The sequence below is a fragment of the Lathyrus oleraceus genome, chromosome 3 (assembly GCF_024323335.1).
Source record: "Lathyrus oleraceus cultivar Zhongwan6 chromosome 3, CAAS_Psat_ZW6_1.0, whole genome shotgun sequence".
In the NCBI taxonomy this organism is placed as follows: domain Eukaryota; kingdom Viridiplantae; phylum Streptophyta; class Magnoliopsida; order Fabales; family Fabaceae; genus Lathyrus; species Lathyrus oleraceus.
This window is the reverse complement of record NC_066581.1, coordinates 162,883,645-162,900,088: the sequence shown is the minus strand read 5'-3', so window position 1 is coordinate 162,900,088 and position 16,444 is coordinate 162,883,645. Positions and strand designations below refer to the sequence as shown.

The 16,444-nt window shown below is 39.9% G+C and overlaps 1 non-coding gene and 2 pseudogenes across 1 annotated transcript; 2 read left to right on the top strand and 1 right to left on the bottom strand.

The window, feature by feature from the left end:
• Positions 1–5,931: 5,931 nt before the first annotated feature.
• Positions 5,932–6,038, bottom strand: LOC127133364 (small nucleolar RNA R71). The gene has a single exon (XR_007807344.1). It is a non-coding gene; the product is annotated as a small nucleolar RNA R71 (small nucleolar RNA).
• A 1,341-nt stretch (positions 6,039–7,379) lies between these two features.
• Positions 7,380–9,073, top strand: LOC127130219 (pentatricopeptide repeat-containing protein At2g46050, mitochondrial-like; annotated as a pseudogene).
• Positions 9,074–9,128: 55 nt separating this feature from the next.
• LOC127130218 (DEAD-box ATP-dependent RNA helicase 15-like) lies at positions 9,129–10,126 on the top strand (annotated as a pseudogene).
• The last annotated feature ends 6,318 nt before the right edge of the window (positions 10,127–16,444 follow it).

Below are 16,444 nucleotides of genomic sequence, written 5' to 3'. Positions count from 1 at the left end.
TTATGATTTTTGTTTGACAGAGTAACAAATATGTTTACTGACAATGATTGATTATCTTTCTTTAGGTCTTCAGCTTCTTATATAAAGAGACATAAAGAGTAGTTGAAGAGAGAAGCTAGCACAAGTGAGTCTTGGAGAAACTTGATCATAGACGTTGGAATGTTACTTGATATGAATAATATGAAGGAGAATAGCGATCTAAAAAGGGGCGGAATTTAAAATTTCTCCTTTAGTGATCCTTACGAATGGGCATGATCAGTGATAGAATCGTTACCTCTTGTGGTGATTGTAACCTTTGATGCAGATCTACGGAGCGATCACGAATGTTAAACGATGACAATGCCTCTACCCATTCCATACAAACGTATTTCTTCAATCTCAGTGTTAGCTACTACGAATGAAGGCTTTGAGTGAGTGAGAGAGAGAGAGAGAAAGAGAGAGAGAGAGAAACGAAATTGCAACTGCACAAATGCTTATACACAAGGGTTCTATTTATATAACCACTTGTGTGGGCTGCAAGCTAAAAAGCTCACTCAAGTGTATGTGGCCCATATCTTATAATATGTCAAGTATACTTAAGTGTGTGGTACCTTACCATATTTCGTATTCTACTTAAGTACACTGTACCTTACGATGTTCTACAATTCACTTAAGTGCACCGTACATTACGGTATTCCTTAGTTATTATATCTCTCATCAATTCGTCCTTTTGCGTGTGTAAGTTTTCGCGGCATTGGCAATTATATTAAATCACGTATTTAACATAATAAATAGTGAGCGGTATCTAGCAACACATCACTGCTACCCAAGACACGAAAATGTCATGTGATCTGACAAATCCTTTTGTGATAATACTTATGTGTACAATTACCCTTTTGACCTTATGTTTATATTTGAACACAAGGCATAGACCGTGTCTTCCTTGTCCAGTTCAATATTGGGCCCATAGATATTTCTCTTGTTACGCAGGATGGGCAAATTCTATCTAGGTCACTCATGTCCCTCAACATGCTTCGTGGAGTATCCATCAACTGTCTTTATGGTCATCTAGTTACGAACAATGTTTGATCCGCAATAAGGCACTCGACTCTACATCCAGGGTCCATAGTGGTTTCAGGTCGAAGGGCGGTATACACCATTATCACCATGAGAATAACTTATGACACTTTGTATAACATTCTATATAGTATTCTCATAGCGGATCAATCCAGTATAAATATTACTCTTAATATTCATACCTATGTTTAAGACTTGATAACTCCTTATCCATGATCCATGAGATGTGATCATCAGTCTATATACATAATAGTCTTAATGCTTTAATGTTATCCCACTTCACAATAAAGCTCGACTACGAATACTTTAAGAATAATGTCCTTATGTTTAATGTGATCTCATGATTAAGTCACACCTGATACATTAAACGGACTAGTTATTCTAGGGACTTTATTAAACAAACATAATAAAGAAAAAAGTCTTTTATTATTAATAAATAATTCGATACAAGTACCAAAAGTATTGGCCTCTAGGGCTTACACCAACAATCTCTCACTAGCACTAGAGCCAATCAGGCATACCCCTAATGCCCATAGATCTAGTATGGCCATCATGCTTCTGTTGCGCAAGAGGTTTTGTCAGTGGGTCAGCAATATTGTCAAGTGTAGGTACTCTGCATATTTTCACATCCCCTCTATCTATTATCTCTCGAATGAGGTGATAACGCCTAAGTATGTGTTTGGATCGTTGGTGAGATCTAGGCTCCTTAGCTTGTGCGGTAGCACCATTGTTATCACAATAGAGACTAATGGAATCCACAATGCTAGGAACTATGCCAAGTTCACTAATGAGCTTTTTGATCCAAACAACTTTCTTTGCTGCACTTGAGGCAGCAATATACTCGGTCTCGGTTGTAGAATCAGCAATTGTATCTTGCTTTGAACTTTTCCAGCTTACAGCACCACCGTTTAAGCAAAACACATAACCAGATTGCGATCTAAAGTCATCCTTATCTGTCTGGAAGCTAGCATCAGTGTATCCAATTACAGTCAGCTCTTCCTGACCTCCATATATCAAGAATGAGTCCTTAGTCCTTCTCAAATACTTAATGATATTCTTGACAGCTACCCAATGAGCATCACCAGGATCAAATTGGTACCTACTCGTTGCACTTAAAGTATACGAGACATCTGGTCGAGTACATAACATGTCATACATGATAGATCCTATTGCAGATGCATATGGAATCTTATTCATGTGACCCCTTTCTTCCTTAGTTGAAGGGGATTGTGTTTTTGTTAGACATATGCCATGTTACACAGGTATGAATCCTTTCTTGGAATCATGCATATTAAAGCGTCTCAGCACTTTGTCTATGTACGTACTCTGACTTAGGCCAGGCAGTTTTTGTGATCTATCTCTATAGATTCTGATTCCTAATATATAGGTTATTTCACCTAGGTCCTTCATAGAAAAGCATTTCCCCAACCAAGGCTTTACTTGTTGCAGGGTAGGGACATTGTTTCCAATGAGTAATATGTCATCTACATATAATACCAGGAAAACGATCATGCTCCCACTAACCTTCTTGTAGACACAAGGCTCATCTTCGTTCTTGATGAATCCATATTGTTTTACTGTTTCATCAAAACGAAGATTCTAGCTTCTGGAAGCTTGCTTCAATCCATAGATTGATCTTTGTAACTTACATATCTTTTGGGCTTCTTCTGGTATGTCAAATCCTTTAGGTTGTGTCATGTATATCCTCAAGAAGATTCCAATTAAAGAAAGCAGTTTTGACATCCATCTGCCATATTTCATAATCATGATATGCAGCGATAGCAAGTAAAATCCGAACAGATTTAAGAATTGCAACTGGTGAAAAGGTTTCATCATAGTTAACCCCATGAATTTGTTTATATCCTTTTACAACCAGTCTTGCCTTATAGGTATGTACCTTACCATCCATGTCAGTCTTCTTTTTGAAGACCTACTTGCATCCTATAGGGTTAACTCCTACAGGAGGCTCTACCAAGGTCCAAACTTGGTTTGTGTACATGGAATCCATTTCAGATTTCATGGCTTCTAGCCACTTCTCAGACTCGGGACCAGTTATGGCCTCTTGGTAGGTCACAAGCTCATCTTGATCCATGAGTAATACATCACCTTGATCAGTTATGAGATATCCATATCCCCCAGGTAGGTGACGTATCCTGCTTGACCTACGCTGGTCTTGTTCTACTTGAGCAGGTTGCTCTTCCATAACTACTTGTGTTTCATGCTCTAATTCCTCCATAGGTGTATCAATGCTTTATGATTCTTGAATTTCTTCAAGCTCTACTTTCCTCCCACTGATTCCTTTGGAAATGAAATCCTTTTCTAGGAAAACTCTAGTTCGAGCGACAAACACTTTGCCCTCAGAAGGATTGTGGAAGTAATGCCCTCTTGTTTCTTTAGGATACCCCACAAATAAGCATTTGTCAGATTTGGGCTCAAGCTTAGTTGAAATTTGTCGTTTCACATAAACTTCGCAACCCCAAATCTTCATGTAAGACATTGATAACATGAAATAGTATCACATTCTAGGACTCAATTTAATTAAATTATATTATTATTTACTTCAATTTATTTCATTTTATTCGATATTACGCGGTATTTTCTTTCTATTTATCTCAGGTAGTTTATTTGAAGCACAAGTAAAAAAGGAAGAAAATGAGGTGCAAATAGGGATGAAAAGAAGCAAATATCAAAAGCCAAAGCCCAGCCCAAAAGCACAGGCGTTGTGCCTGTGACGAGCGTCACACAGGCTGTGACGAGCGTCACGCTTTACCCACTTGTGTTACGGGCGTAACACATGGTGTGACGGACGTCACACCATTCTCCTATATTTTTGGCACCAGGAACGCAACAGACCACGTTGAAGCCTACTATCACGCTTGACCGTTTGCAACGTGAAGGCTATGTACACGGAAAACCCTTGGAAGCAGTTACAAAAGTACTAATATAAATAGTAGCTTTTGGAAAAGCTCTCGGTTCCACACTTCTTCGTCGTTTTCTCTTTTCAGCACTTTTTCTCTTCCAGCAGTACAAACACATTTTTACAGCATTATTTTTACAATCTTTATATTGTTTCCTTTGCAATTTCTATTTTCTTTTCCAACAATTAATTAATTTTTCGCACAATAGTTTCTACACTGGAAACTATTGTGTACCTTTCACCGGATCTAACCTTACGTTAGAATCTAGTTTTTTTATTCCTTCGCTTTTATTTTTCTGTCTGATTGAAAAATTCAAGAACAAATCCAACCGGTCTGTGGTGGATGTTCAAGACTGCTGTTAATTGCTCAGGTTCTTTAATTATTGTTTGAATTTATGTATGCCCTGCTTTATTATTTATTTATATTATTTGCCTGAGAAGAAATTATTTATGCATGCTAATTATTTAGATCTGTTTAGCATGTCTGGCTAATTTATTTAGGTATCGGTATGTAGAGTAAGCGGAATGAAGGACTCAAAACTAAGTTGGTTTAATTAAGTTTAAAATTAAAATCACTCTTTTCACGGTCTTAATTTACAGGTTTAATGACAAGGTTTTTGTACGAAAGTAAAAGACATAAAGAAGTTAAAATCAATAGAACGAGAGTTTGAGTTTTTGACTGGACAGTGTAAATTGGACATTAATTCTAGATCAGGGCGAGAGCAATTTTTAGAGTTAATTAAATTCTAATCTTTTCCAAAAAGTATTTTTAAAGGTTGAATGTGAGGACGAGAGTTAAGCATTTGAATTTAATTATATAACCTAAGTCAACAGAGCGAGAGTTTGAGATAAGGGTGTTTAAACGATTAGTGTTTTCTTAAAAAGAGTTTCTACGGATTCTATTGTTTTCAAAAAGTGGTTTTTGACTTAACTAATAAGTGACAGCTACGTTAATATAAAATCATAGTTTATTCAACAGAGCGAGAGTTTGAGATAAGACTTTTAATCAATAGTGTCAACTGAAAAGATTTATTTTAAAACCAAGAAACCAACGAAGAATTGATTCCCTCATTACGACGAACTACATACCGATATCCGTTTAGTTGATATTTAATTTAGATCCTATTTTTAGTTTTAACTTTTCCCCAAACAATCAAAGTATTACCCGCCTTAGCTTTACGAAGTAACCTTAGAAAACGGTATAGCGATTCATAAGTCCCTGTGGGATCGATATCTTTTAAAACTACGCGATAGAACCGTGCACTTGCAGTTTGTACCCCAAATTCGACTCATCAAATCGTGATCAAGTTTTTGGCGCCGTTGTCAGGGACTTTTATTTAGTCGATATCATAACTCTTCTGTTACGCTGTAGAGACTAAGGCTTTTCTTTTCTTTTCTTTCTTTCGTTGATTTGTATGCCACACACTCGCTCACAAGGCGAGCCGTTCTACTTACGAATCAACGATATCGAACTATATCTCCGAGTCTTACGACGAATTCGGGAATATCGTGCTGCAAACAATCTCCCTCATGTCGAACTTCCTGATCTCAAAAATCTTCTTCCTTCGCCAATACCCGAGATGGCAGAACCAGCTCGTGCTCTTCGAGATTACGCCGCTTCATCGCAAGATGAGCCGCATTCGAGTATTGCTCCACCCGCAATGGAAGCAAACAACTTTGAACTTAAACCTTCACTGTTGCAGGCAGTGCAACAGAACCAATTCTCTGGAAATCTTACCGAGGATCCAAACCTTCATTTATCCGTATTTGTCCAATACGCTGATACTGTTAAAGCTAACGGTGTCACTTCAGAGGCAATTCGAATTCGTCTTTTTCCTTTCTCGTTGAGAGATAACGCTAGAAGATGGCTTCAATCTCTTCCTTCCAACTCGGTCACCACATGGAACGAGTTGAAGAAAGTTTTTCTTGCCCGATATTTTCCGCCGAGCAAAACAGCTATGTTAAGAGCCCAGATAAATGGATTTAAACAGAAAGATAACGAGTCTCTCTTCGAAGCATGGGAAAGATACAAAGACATGATGAGACTTTGTCCGCACCATGGTTTAGAAGACTGGTTAGTAATTCATACCTTCTATAATGGTCTCCTGTACAACACGAGGTTAACAATAGACGTCGCCGCAGGTGGTGCACTAATGAACAAACCTTATGCTGACGCTTACCAACTTATCGAAAGCATGGCTCAAAACCACTATCAGTGGGGAAGCGAACGAACAATGGTAGAAAAACCTCAAACGAAAACTGGCATGTACGAGATAAGTAACCTTGATCATGTTAATGCAAAAGTGGATGCTCTAGTCCAGAAAATTGAAAGTTTAAATGTATCACCTCCAGCCATCGTGGTTGCCATAACTCAGAATTGCGAAGTCTGTGGAATCCAAGGTTACACTCCTGCAGATTGTCAACTCCTAACAGGAATCCAAGCGGAGCAAGTAAACTATGCTCAAGGAAGCCCCTACTCGCACACCTATAACTCAAATTGGAAGAATCATCCAAATTTTTCATATAAGAGTAATAATGCTTTATACGCACCTGGACAATCTCCAAATCAAGCCCCAGCTATACCTCCGGGATATCAAAAGCCGATCCCATCTACACCTAACAATAACGCCCCTAGGAAATCCAACTTGGAAATCATGATGGAAAACTTTATAGCCTCTCAACAGCAAACCAATAAAGATTTCTTAAACCAGAATGTACACACTGGCGAACAAATTAAACAACTAGCAAGTAAAGTAGATGCCCTAGCTACCCATAACAAAATGCTGGAAACGCAAATATCACAAGTAGCTCAACAACAAGCGCCTACTGCTGCCCCAACTGGTACATTTCCTGGCCAACCCCAACCTAACCCGAGAAGCCACGCTCATGCAATTATACTGAGAAGTGGAACGGAAGTGGAAGGACCGTCTAAGCCAAGGATAGAAAACCAAAACTCTAAAAAGTCAACTGAGGAGGAAAGTGAACCTAAGAAAAAGGAAGAGAGTAATAAGGAAACCGTAGAAAAGAAGGAACCTTATGTACCTCCACCACCTTATAAACCACCTATCCTTTACCCTCAAAGGCTTATTAAAACCAAAGATGCGGGCCAATTTAAAAAATTTGTTGACCTACTAAAACAATTAAACGTCACAATTCCGTTTACAGAAGCTATTACGCAGATGCCCTCATATGCCAAGTTCTTAAAAGAAATTCTTTCTAATAAAAGGAAGCTTGAAGATAGCGAAACCGTTACACTCACCGCTGAATGTAGCGCTATAATCCAGAATATGCCTCCTAAACTTAAAGACCCAGGTTGTTTCTCTATACCCTGTGTCATACCCCGATTTTGGCCCTGAATTTTTTCCCATCAATCGGTCATTTACATTTCCCTTCATTCCCTATCTCATTCTTCACACAATGCTTCTCTTTATCTTCCTACCAACCTCATCATCCATGTAGCTCCACAAGCAGACTCAGAGCTTCTATGTCAATTCCTGATCAAACTCATTTCGAAGACCATGACGCTGTTCGTTTGTTTTATTCCAACGCCCTCAAAATCTCAGCCAAAAAGGGGTTATCTTCCTGAAGGAAAACAATTACATGCCCATTTAATAAAGTTTGGATTTTGTCATGTTCTTTCCTTGCAAAATCAGATTTTGAGTGTTTACCTTAAATGTAAAGAAACTGAAGATGCAGAGAAGCTGTTTGATGGATTGCCTGTGAGAAATGTTGTGTCGTGGAATATTATGATTCGCGGTATTATTGGATCATGCGATAATGAAAATGAATTGGATCGTAAGCAGCTGTGTTTTTCTTATTTTAAAAGGATGCTGTTGGAAATGGTGGTTCCTGATTATATAACTTTAAATGGTTTGATTTGTTCTTGTGCTCGGTTTTATGATGCTGAGATGGGAATTCAGTTGCACTGTTTTACAGTGAAAGTTGGATTTGATTTGGATTGTTTTGTCGGCTGTGCTCTTGTTGATTTATATGCGAAATGTGGTTTTGTTGAAAATGCTAGGAGGGTGTTTGTGTTGCTCCTTTTAGAGATTTGGTTATGTGGAATGTGATGATTTCTTGCTATACCTTCAATTGTTTACCAGAAGAGGCTTTTAACATGTTCAATTTGATGCGGTTGGATGTTGCGAACGGGGACGAGTTCACTTTTAGTAGCATGTTGAGTGTACTAAGTGATGATGCTTTGGGATATTATGATTTTGGAAAAACAGATTCACGGTCTTGTTCTGAGACAGTCGTTTGACTCAGATGTTTTAGTGGCTAGTGCATTGATCAACATGTATGCCAAAAACAAAATATAATTGATGCACGTAGAGTATTCGACGAGATGTCGATTCGAAATGTTGTGGCATGGAACACCATGGTTGTTGGGTGTGGAAATTATGGTGATGGCAATGAAGTTATGAGGCTTCTCAGAGAGATGCTTCGGGAAGGGTTTCTTCCCGATGAATTAATTATTTCCAGCATCATTAGTTCATGTGGCTACGCTTCTGCCATTACCGAAACACTTCAAGCACATGCTTTTGCGGTTAAGTTATCGTGTCATGTTTTTTTTTATCTGTTGCCAATTCTTTGATCAGTGTTTATTCCAAATGTGGTAGCATTGCTAGTGCATTTAAATGCTTTGAATTAACTTCACAGCCTGATCTAGTTGCTTGGACTTCATTGATATGTGCATATGCATTCCACGGACTAGCCAAAGAAGCTACAGGTGATGTTTACATGTGGGACGGGAAGAAAGGTAAGGATAAGCCGCTTGTTGCGACTCGGATGCCGGGTGTAAAGGAGGCTACTTCAGTTTCAGTTGGTGAAACACATTTATTAATTGTGGCTTCCCTGTATCATCCTATCTACCCTATCAACATGATTGATAATTCTCAGAAGCTCAAGTCGAGTGACATAAATAACATGGAGGAGTTCAACAAAGACATTTTATTTGAGGATACCAATTCCTATAATACAATATATACAGTTCACAATGATAATCTTAGACAGAGATCTACATCCAGCTTAAAAAGTCTTTGTGAAAAAAGCAGCAGCAGAGTGTCTGCTGGAGCCACGGAATGCCATACAATTGCTTGAGATTGCTGATTCTCTTGGAGCAGATGATTTGAAGAAATATTGCGAGGACATTGTCATGCGCAATCTTGATTATATATTTTCAGTTTCAGCACATGCTGTAGCAAGTGCCTCACTAGATATTTTGGCGAGCCTCGAAGGGTTGTTAGACCAGCGATCATCCGAGGCATGGAGTTACCGTCGACTCCCTACTCCAACTGCTATACTCCCCGTCACCATTGACAGTGAAGAGGAAGATGAAAAAGTTCCTGATTCCGCTGGAGCAAAAGTTAACGGTGAATCCGGAAAGAAGGGCTATGTTGGGATCCACAGTTCAGGATTCAGAGACTTTCTTCTAAAGCCAGAGCTTCTACGGGCTATTGTGGATTCAGGATTTGAGCATCCTTCTGAAGTACAACATGAATGCATACCTCAAGCAATCTGGGGAATGGGTGTTTTATGCCAAGCAAAATCTGGAATGGGAAAAACTGTTGTTTTTGTTTTATCAACTTTGTAGCAGATTGATCCTATTCCAGGCCAAGTTTCTGCTCTTATTCTGTGTCATACAAGGGAATTAGCTTACCAGATATGCCATGAGTCTGAAAGGTTCAGCACCTACTTGACTGATCTCAAGGTTGATGTCTTCTATGTTGGTGTCAACATTAAAGTTCACAAGATCTGTTGAAAAATGAATGTCCCCAAATTGTTGTTGGTACACCTGGAAGAATACTAGCATTGTCCAGGGATAAGGACCTTTCTTTGAAGAATGTCAGGCATTTCATTTTAGATGAATGTGATAAGATGCTGGAATCACTTGACATGAGGAAAGACGTGCAAGACATTTTCAAGTTGACTCCCCACGATAAGCAAGTTATGATGTTTTCTGCAACGCTCAGCAAGGAAATCCGCCCGGTCTGCAAAAAAATTATGCAAGATCCCATGGAAATTTATGTTGACGACGAAGCAAAATTGACCCTTCATGGTCTTGTTCAGCACTACATCAAATTGAAGGAGGAGGAGAAAAAACCGGAAGTTGAATGATCTTCTTGATGCACTGGACTTCAATCAAGTTGTGATTTTTGTTAGTCGAGCAGCAGGAGTACAACCAAATTCCTTTACACTGTCTACCATTCTTGGAGCTTGCAATAAAATGAGGTCTGTTGCTCCAACTATGATGCTCCACGGACATATAAGAAAAACAAAAACAGCAGGCGATCAGAGTCACAGTCAAGTGTTGATCCCATTGCGGGTAAGAAGATACCGAAAAGTTTTTGCACAAGGGAAGTTACCTGTTTCCTCTTAAACAACTTCAATAAGACCAGAAATGAAGATTGGTTTCCTTGGTTGTTGTGGAACGAAAGTAGATTCTATTGATCATTACACCACTGAAATTGACAAGCTATCAAAAGAAATAGCTTTAGAGAGAGATAAGGTCACCAACGATCCTAAGACCACCAACTGCTGGCACTAGCTTCTCTCCATCCACTGATAAGATCATTACTGGCGCCGGCCTCATTGTCATGTATCCAATTTACGGGAACTTAACATCTTTGAACTGGAACTATGCCTTGTATCGCCCCAAAAACGTCATAACGGTAGTGATAGCAGGCCCTGCAACAATCCTTAACAAAATCACACTCAACCTCTAAATCCTGTATGCATGATAACTTAAAGAAAATGGATAATGATTCCAATACCACTAGCCATATTACAGATGCCGTAGAAAGGTCGAGTCCCATTGTATGTTCAAATTTCCATAGTTGGTGATGTTGTTAAGAAGCTTGGTGTGAGAGCATGATTTCGACTATGACCAAGAGTTACTCTGCAGGGAACCGCCGAACCTGCGGAAACAGAACGAGTTTAAGGAAATGCATTAATTTGTCGGCTTACCGATGGAATTCGCCCATGATGGAATAGGCATCAAACCAGAGCAGTGATCAAAACCGAAACTGCTTTCGGAAGCTTACCATTTGTTATGACGTGAGCTGCCTCAAACTAGTACGCAATTGAGCGTTGTAGTCGGCACCGATCCTGCAACATTGCCAATAATGTGCATCAGTTAACACTGCCACATATCAGAACTATACGAACAATAGGATATCTGCATTGTCAAGGTTGGCTCATATGCCGTCTGATGCATCAATGGAAAGACCCTTACAACGTTCCAGGCAGAACAAGTGCGACACCTTTTAGGGACCCAACAGGATTTTTTTTTGGCAGGGATATATTGAATTCTATTATGATACAAGCCACGCAGAATAGCTATTTGAGGTCAACATACCAGTACTTGGTCAACATCTTATCATGGACTGATATGAGTCTTTACTGTCATCACATAGACATTGATCTATCCTGAGTTGCCGGTAGTGTATGACAGGCAGCTATGAGGAGAAATAGTTAACTTCTTTAAAGCTGCAGTAGTTATAATCAACTGTCGACACCCACAGTTTTTTAGATATTATGGAGATTTGAAACACCAGAACCTTTTACATAGGAGCAATTTTCCAGTTTTGATTGCATTGGCAATAAAACTGAAATTTGAGACAAAGGCGAAGATAGCTAATCAGTTCCAGGCACCAACAAACATAGACCCTGGAGTGGTGGATTATTTGGCTAAGCTTCACAATCTGCTATGAGCATGAGCAAATAGGCTCTATTGCAAGCTTGCAATCAACATTACCAAGCGCGTCAAAATCAAACCAAGCTCACCAATTTTCACTGCGGTAAAACACAAATTAAATTAGTCAAAAGTAGTAAAAATTCAAGAAATATCCCAATTTGGCATCCAGACAAAACAATGAAGAAGAAAGCGTGGCTCAGATTACCTGTTACGAATTCATACATCAAAGGGACCAATCCGATACTGAGCACAAAGAAAGTGCTTTGCAGGAACGCCTCTTTTGAACATCAAAGACCCCCTTGGAAACCCTAATCAAGGAACATAAATAGAGAGGGAGAGAAAATCAGTGGGAGGACGGCGAAGGAATTTTCAAATACAAAAAACCTAATCCTAAAATACAAGAAAACCAGCGTTTGAAGAGGGGAAGGGAAGATTCAAGCATTACCTGAGCTCGCCGTCACCGTCGAAGGTGAGCCTTTTCAACCGCCTTTGCCTCTGTTTGCATGTAGAGCGAAGTTTGAGAGAGAGAGGGTTGAGGGCGAGAGAGATACGTTGAGTCGAGATAGAGAGAGCGCGATTGAGAGGGTTTGGGCGATTTTGAGAGAATGTGGAAAGTTTCTACACCTGGATGAGGATCTCGTTCTGATTTCTCTTACCGGAGAAGAACCGAGTTTTAAGTTTCAATATTTGATTTTCCCAAGTTTTCCATTGATTTGAGCCTTTAAGATTTTCCTTTGGATTTTGATATATGTGTTGTGTTTCCCTTTATCCATTGGCTTTTGGGTTTTTTCCATTGAATCCCACCGTTTTCCCATTTAAGCACTGCCCACCAGCCATTAATGAGAATTTTATTCTCCTCTACTCATCATCAAAAATTCACGTGGTTGGAGTGTTGCTCCATATCTCTAGTGCCACCTCACTGGGGGCCAAACCGGAGCGGGTTCCCTGCAACCCGAACCCAGACAGTCTAAGGGACTGTTGAGTATTGGGTTTTGTCTTAGCCCAAACTCCAATGGCCCATTTTCACCTTTCTTTTTTAGTTAGTTTTTCGTTATTTATTTTCGGCCATATGTTTGGATTGCTACTAGTCTAGCAGGTGACCACTTGTGGCCTAGTGGAGATGGAGATAGCTCATCTCTTCTATGGTTTTTAGTGTAGTGGGTTCGATACCCGTATTGAGCATTTTATTTCTTTCAGCATTTGCATTTTATTTTCTTTTAGCATTCCACTTTATGTTTATGTTTTTATTATACTCATGGTTAATTTATTATCTTTTAATTTCATCATTCATTCAAAACCATTTTAAAACTATAAAAATCATATTTTTCTCGATTCAATATCGAGCCCATTTTTCACACCCTTGTAAGTCGATTGCTTTTTAAGCATCGCCATCAACCTCACATAGCTTACTCTTGGGCTTTCTTACAATGAGCCGGTTCTCTTGCACTTACACTCATATTTCGCATCATTTTGTTATTTGGGTCCGATTTAATTATTTCATGATTTTTTAATCCCCATTTGACAAAATGTACCCCACTCCCCCGATGTGTAATAATCTTGTACTGTTTATTTATTTATTTGCTTGACTGTTTAGTTAGCTACTAACACAAGAATAAAATCAACCATTTCCAAAAGATAAAAAAAATATGACTCGATCCAACATCGAGTATTTTCTCAATAAACAAATCAATTCATTTCGCCCTCCTATTCTTTTCCTTTTCTTTCAAACTTTCATCAAATGCTTGATTCAACGTCAAGCCATTTTCTCTAATAAAAAACTCAAAAATATTAATTCATAAGTCAAGACTTTTTTCAATAAAGATGGAAGTGGAACGTGGTGTATACCACGCACTCCTGAGACTAGGATTCGAGATGTATATCTCGCCAATCCTAGCTTTCGCCATCATCCAATTTACCCACTTTGCTTTATCAAAACACTCATCCAAATCTTTCTCAAACGTCCATCAATACTTGATCTAGGTCAAGTCATTTTCACAACAAAAACTCAAAATACCTAATTCTTATTTAACACTTTTTCAATAAAGGTGGAAATGGAACATGGTGTATACCATGCACTCCTGAGGTTAAGATTCGAGACGCATACCTCGCCAATCTTAACTCTCGCCATCGCCTAAAATTGTCAATGCGGTTTCTCCAAACCCTTTCTCAATCAAATTCAAAACACTTAATCTCTATTAAACACTTTTGCAAATAAAGATGGAAATGGAACATGGTGTATACCATGCACTCCTGAGGCTAGGATTCGAGATGTATATCTCGCCAATCCTAGTTCTCGCCATCATTCAAAGCACATCCAACCAATCAAACTCTTTTTCTCGCCGTCGTGCGACCAATCAAAAAACCTTTTCCGAGTGTAGATTTGTAAATCCTAACACCTAAGTACATATTGCATGATAACTCTAGGGCAGAGCTTCCCCATTTTCTTTTAGACCTTTTGTGCGTCTCCAATCTTGAGGCATGTAGTCCGTTCTATTGCAAAGAGGTAACTGCCTAAGACTCGATTCAGCGAGCTGCGACACCTACTGCTAGGACGTGAACACATCGCCCACTCTCCTTTGACACAACTGGTGTCCTCCTTTTGTAAGTCCATGTTCAGATGGCAATCCCTACGTAGGGGAACTACGTTGCTCTGATCCTCATACCAGATGAGGTACGTAGGCAGGAGATCGTGCGAGATCTCTCCGGGCACCTTTTTTGCCTTTTTCACCCTTTTCCTTTTTTGTGTGTGTTTGCTTGACAGTTGCTAGGCTCGAGTTCCCGACTCCTTAGTAACTTGTTGCTTGTTTCTTCTTGTGTGTGTTAGGATATGGATGTAAGCCCAGCGATTGGCATTCCGTATCCTATTGTTGTGTGCTTGGAGTCCGGTATAAGTCCATCAAGTGGCATCTGGTTTCCAGTGTGGGTTTGTTTGGTTCGGAAGCTGATGTAAGTCCAGCGATTGGCACTCGGGTTCCATGTTTGCCTTTTGTGTTTTGTTTTGTTTCGGCGTGCGTGTAGCCGAACTACGGCAACTCTGATTCTCATGTTCAGATGAGATACGTAGGCACAAGATGCGATGTCTTGCCGAGTTTGACTAACGACTAACAACTAATCCTTGTTTGCTTTTGCCCTTGTTGCGATCCTTTCTCTTACCCTCGTTGCGATCGAGACCTTCCCTTTCTCTTGCCCTAGTTGCAATCGAGACTTTGGTTCCCGTAGTTAGTTGAACTACGTTTTGCTCTGATTCTCATTCCCGATGAGATACGTAGGCATAAGACGCGATGTCTTAGCGAGCACACTTATCCTCTTTAACCCATAGGTAACCGAGCTACGAAGACTCTGATTCTCATATTCAGATGAGATACGTATGCAGTGGATGCGACATCCGTGCAAGTCATTTTCTTTGACTCTCTCTTTTAGTAAATAGTACATTAGATAAACACACACCCTTTAGACAAGAAACAAACAAGAGTGGATCCCGTAGAGTACTACGGATGCGTAGGGGTGCTAATACCTTCCCTTCGCATAATCGACTCCCGAACCCAAGATTTGGTTGCGAGACCTTGTCTTTTCCTTCTCTTCAGGTTTACTTCGAGCGTTTCCTTTCCCTCCTTTGGGATAAATAACGCACGGTGGCGACTCTTCTGTCATTTCCTTTCTCGCCGGTTGTTTTTTTCGCACCGTTGTATTTTTTTTCGGGTTGCGACAGCTGGCGACTCTGCTGGGGACCTGGTTTCCCTAAGCGAGTCCCTCCTAGCTTTTGTAGGTTTTTTGTTTGTTGGGTCTTTATTCTTTTGTACAGTTATTTATTTTCAGCATTTACCTGCTTTACCTTATTGCATTCATGTACATATGCTTGTTGTATCTGTGGGTTGTTTGTTTGTTGGGTTGGGACTGTTCTATGAGAGATAAGCCCACTACCCAGGCTTGAGTGTACACATAGGTGTTAGAGTGGATAGTCGTGAGGCTTGCGTGGTATGTTGCTACGTTAAGTCGTTCATGAGACCCACATTCCAGACGAGGTTTCTGTCGGATATATTTTGTCCTATGGGTGTTCCATAACGACAAATATTCCTTTAGAAATCGTCGACTCTGGTGACCATTTCCCGAGAACTCAGTCGAGGCCTCTCCTCCGAGACGCATTTATGTTAGCTCTGGTGGGCGCATTCTCGCTGCTCAATCCGAGGACCCCGAGATTGGGAACTTGCTTTAGGATATCCTGTTGAGGGGAGTCAGCGGAGGTCTTTTATCCCGTAATAATGCCAAACCTTCAGTGGTAAACGTATTATTCTCAACTGAAGGGCTGAAGCTGACAAACTTCTGTTCTTAGAACCTACCAGTGAGGGGCGGGCTAAATTCAGGAAAACCTTAACCTCCAACCAACCCGGTTTTCTGGAGCAGAGTTTTGATCTTGTATCTTATTCTTCAGTGGGTTTTCTCTTCAGACAGTGCAACCCGACAGTTGCTCAAGCGGATACAGCAGTCTTGATTTCCATGTCACTGCATTGCATCGCATCATTCTGCATTCATATCATTTAACACATGTTTATCCATTTCTAGGGGGTTTACATCTTCTTCTTGATTCCGGTCGGGGTTTTCTGGTTCTCCTGAGATGGATATTGGCAGAAAGAGACACGTCGCTTACAAGTTTCCGGTGGTTTGTGTGGAGTCTATTCAACAACTGATGAAGTTAATGGATCACGATTCTCTAGAAGGATTCCGGAAGGATTATGGTTTGATTCTAAGCTTCGTCACGGTTCTCTCCAAAGATCAAC